This window comes from Schistocerca serialis, chromosome 3 (genome assembly GCF_023864345.2).
Source record: "Schistocerca serialis cubense isolate TAMUIC-IGC-003099 chromosome 3, iqSchSeri2.2, whole genome shotgun sequence".
Taxonomy (NCBI): domain Eukaryota; kingdom Metazoa; phylum Arthropoda; class Insecta; order Orthoptera; family Acrididae; genus Schistocerca; species Schistocerca serialis.
This window is the reverse complement of record NC_064640.1, coordinates 376,130,781-376,135,522: the sequence shown is the minus strand read 5'-3', so window position 1 is coordinate 376,135,522 and position 4,742 is coordinate 376,130,781. Positions and strand designations below refer to the sequence as shown.

The following is a 4,742-nucleotide window of genomic DNA, read 5'->3' as shown; positions in this document are numbered from 1 at the left end:
CGATTTTGTTTGCATTCGTTAGTATTGTCCAGAACTCGATTCAATAAATTGTTTCTGGAGCGCACGTTGTTCTTTGCAATTCAGATAAACAGAGCAGACGGTTCGGAGTAGGACGTTCTATAACTATTTCGCTGTCCATGAGACATTAAGCTCTAACCTTTATTCCCTTCTGCATAACAAAGAATTGTGTCAATAGAGTAATTCTTAAGTATTGGGCCTAAAACTTTGCTTCTGCCGTTTTTTCTCGAAGCTCGAGGCTTTACTGTGAAAAACGTACGAAAATTTACGATTCAAAGCATTTGCCATCGCTGGCCAGTACTTTCTCGGGCAGCATATGCATCCCACGGCGGAATAACTGGCCATCTTTTGAGGAGACCCTTGATATAGTTTTGCACTTCTGTATATGACCGGTAGTGCTGGTGAGCCAAGCCGTGTGCTGTTGATCGAAAAAGGTGGCAGTCACCCGAAGGGTGAAATAGGACTTCCCATTTCAACGTTTCCAACTACGTTTTGACGCGTTTTGCGGCTTGGTGCCAAGCAGCTTTCAGTAACGATCTACTGTGATTTTTCCCGTCTGTTTCAGTAGCTTCGAAAACCTTCTCTCTTCCACCGCCACGCCGGTCTTTGACGGCAATATCACAGTTTTTAAAGCATTGAAACCATTCTTTGCACGTCCTTTCACTAAAAGGTGCTTCACCATAGGTCTTAGCCAACATTTTATGAGCCTCAACTGCAGATTTCTTCATTTTAAAGAAAATTAAAAGTTCCCGCAAATGACGAGAACTGGACTCGCAAGTTGACATAATTAACGGAGAACAACTTTGTGATACGACCACAAATCGACTAATATTTTGATGGCGTTGTGTTTACAATTGCCTAAGTTTACTCTATGAACTTACGACCGACCATCTGCACCATCACTTCCCGACACTGCGATTTATTGCAAAACGGCGGAATCCAAGTAGTAGACCTAATATTATATCTTTGTAAGAACACTCTCTTTGAACTTCTGAAGGTAGCAGTGGTAAAATACTGGGAGCGAAAGGTTATTTGCAACTTGGACAGAAACCAGAAGGCGGTTATAAGAATAGAGGTCACGAGAGGGAAGCAGTGATTTAGAATAGAGTGAGACAGGGTTGTAGCCTTTCGCCGATGTTATTCAAACTGTACATTCAGCAATCTGTAATGGAAACCACAGAAAAATTTGGAGTAAGAATTAAAGTCCAGGTAGGAGAAATAAAAACTTCGAGGTCTGCCGATTACGTTAATCTCTCAGAGACAGCAAAGATCTTGGAAAACCAGCTGAACGGAATGGACAGAGTCTTGAAAGGAGGATATAAGATGAACATCAACATAAAATATAGACTGTCAATGGCGAGAAAAGCATATCTGAAGAAGAGAAGTTTGTTAACATCGAATATAGGTGTAAGTGTAAGGAAGTCTTTTCTGAAAGCATTTGTATGGAGTGTAGCCATGTATGGAGAGAAACGTTTGAAATGTGGTGCTACAGAAAAATGCTGAAGATTCGATGGGTAAATCACGTAACTAATGAGGAAGTACTGAACAGAACTGGGGAGAAAAGAAATTTGTGGCACAACCGAGCTAGAAGAAGGGATCGGTTGATAGAATACAATCTGAGAAATCAAGTGATCACCAATTTAGTACCGGATGGAAGTGAAGGGGGAAGGGCAGGTAAGAATTGTAGAGGGAGACCAAGAGGTGAATACCGCAAACAGATTCAAAGGGATGTAGGTTGCAGTAGTTATTCGGAGATGAAGAGGCTTGCACAGGATAGAGTAGCATGGAGAGCTGCATCAAATCTGTCTTCGGACTAAAGACCACAACATAACAATAACGAACCGAAATCTTCAGTTTGTGTCTTGTGAGTCTTTTATTAATTATAAAGTAAACTTGTCAATACTTTCAATAAATTTAAAACCAAGCCTGCACTGATAACAATCGGTTATCATCAAGACTAAAGAAGAAACTATACATGCCGCAGACTACACACGATAGCTTCGAAGGCAGACATCCAGAAACCCTACGAAATACCCAGTACTTGGAAAATCAATATCAGTATCAGAGCTTCAGCAGATATGGAATACGGGAAGATTTGAGATGTATCATATTCCTTGGAGAGATCAAGCGGAAGTGAAGACTAGGGTTTAACCATTTCACTACCATTGGGACGTATCTGTCCCACAACAGATTATCAGAGAAGCAGTGGGAATTTGCTGCATGTTATTGCTATGTATCCGTGTTCCACTGGAATAGTGAAGGCTATTAATGGTTTGTAGAATTCTTATAATTACAGCTTGCACCTGTAGGTTGCGCTTTCTTCAAGTCTCATTGTTAACCTTCTGCCGAGCTCTCCTCGGTATTGTTGCACCGAATCATTTCTCGCCTGTAAATATGAAACCTAATGAATAGATCTGCAGAATAGGCCATCGTACCTTCCAAGACAATTCGTCTCAATGAACTGCACTCATGTACTGACGCTTCCCGCGTCACAAACGGTGCCCGTATTGAACAACTGTAATGTGAGACCAAAACTTACAGATTCTCTACCCACAGATGTGTGTCTCTTTTCTGTAGGTCTCTTACTTTTCACGCAGTGGTCTTCTGAAACACCTGATGTACTTATGAACTACCCTGTATGTTCCACCCCTCCCCGTTTTGGGAAACGAAACGGTGGGGAAATATTTTTTATATGGTTACTTCTGACTATGATATTAACTAAAATTACCATACGTTAATGTCTTTCACTCCGAAAAATAATTGGTAGTGAGAATGTTAATGCTCAGTCAACGACGAGGTCATTAAAGACAGAGCACATGCTCGGATCGGGGAAGAGCGGGGGAGGATATCGGCCATGCCGTTTCAAAGGAACGGACCTAGCATTCGTCGTAAGCGATTTAAGGGAAAAAAACCTAAATATGGATGACCGTACGGGGATCTGAAAGGCCGATCTCCCGTATACGAGTCCAGTGTCTTATCACTACGCCATCTCAGTCGATGATTCGTAGTGCAACAACGTTAAGAGTTAGCGAACACTTAGACAGGCATACCGCCTAACCTGAAACCACTACAGCAATAAAGTAACGTCAGAAGATTCAAAATTGTAATTTTACAAGTTGTTTTAGGAAATCACCTGAATCTCCGATTCTTGAAATAATCGAACTCTCGCGTACAAAACAGCTTCAAAAGTTTGATTACTTACACATGAGTTTATGTGTTACATATCTGACGCTAAGCATGTAAGCGAGAAAAAATTTTGAACCGGTTTGAAGCTATGCTTAACGTTTGTTAGGAATCGCTAAATCTTCTCATTATTAAACATAGATGATTATAGTCTACGTAATTTGCTCTCCATTTTAAGCACAAACTAGTTTCTCAGGCATCTCAATGATTATGACGTCATATCTCCTGAACTTTGCGTCGTACAATGATATACTAACTTTTGCAAGTACATTCAGTGAAATATGTAGACACTCTGTGCAATGTGTGTTATGAATAGGGAGAATAGTAAAGAAATAATATATTAAAACGTCTTGTCTTCTGCTGAAGTTTTGCCGCATGAACACCGAAAATGTGGTAAAGCACTCCGTCATCAGGCCACAAATGGCCCATCGGGACCATCCGACCGCCGTATCATCCTCAGCTGAGGATGTGGATAGGAGGGGCGTGTGGTCAGCACACCGCTCTCTCGGTCGCTATGATGGTTTTCTTTGACCGGAGCTGCTACTATTCGGTCGAGTAGCTCCTCAATTGGCATCACGAGGCTGAGTGCACTCCGAAAAATGGCAACAGCTCATGGCGGCCCGGATGGTCATCCATCGAAGTGCCGGCCACGCCCGACAGCGCTTAACTTCGGTGATCGGTCGGGAACCGGTGTATCCACTGCGGCAAGGCCGTTGCCCCGAAAATGTAGTAAGCGATAGTTTTTTTTTCTTTCATCATCTTGTGAGTAGTGTCAGTGAGAAAAATGTTTCGTAAAGGTTCAAAATTATGTGTAAGGTCTGTTGTCAGTGGCTTAGGGCTCTCTTTCGCAAATACTGGATGACTGAGCTCCGAGTATTTGCGCGCTATCGGTTACGCTACCTCAAGACAAACACACAATTTCTAACTGTAATACTTGTCTTATTGTGTTAACATTTGACATAAGAGTATTCCTCTTAATGAGTCCATTAATACATCATTTAAAAATTTTTAAATTCCGTCAGTAATTACACGAAATATTGAAAACAATTTTTTTTGTCTCTGGAGACCGTTAGATAAGCAACCTACAATCATTACTGGACCCCGGGTTCGGGTCGAGAGCAAAAACTGAAAATTCTTAGAAAAATATAAGACTCCATATGAGAAAGTGTAATTCAGATAAAGAGAAAAATGACAGACATCAAAAGCGTAATAAATTGCTTCATTGACACCGTACGGTTGAAGCTCTACAAATATGAGCGTGTTTATAAAATAGACAAAAAGGTTATCAAAAATATTAATTAGTTCCTGAAAGTTTACATTTACTGACTAAAAGAAGCTGATGACAATTTACAACAAAGAACATCATAAGAAATCGTGTGGCGTTTGGAACACTAGTTACAAAATACAAATACACGGAAAACTGTTAAAATAAAAAGCAGGAAATGATCAGAAGAATGTAAAAAATAGCACAGTGAATTCAATAGCTCAAATGACTCTGAGCACTATGGGATTAAACATCTGAGGTCATCAGTCCCCTAGAA

The 4,742-nt window shown here is 40.7% G+C and overlaps 1 pseudogene; it reads right to left on the bottom strand.

Annotated features, from left to right (window-relative positions):
* Positions 1–3,801: 3,801 nt before the first annotated feature.
* Positions 3,802–3,919, bottom strand: LOC126472061 (5S ribosomal RNA; annotated as a pseudogene).
* Positions 3,920–4,742: the final 823 nt, after the last annotated feature.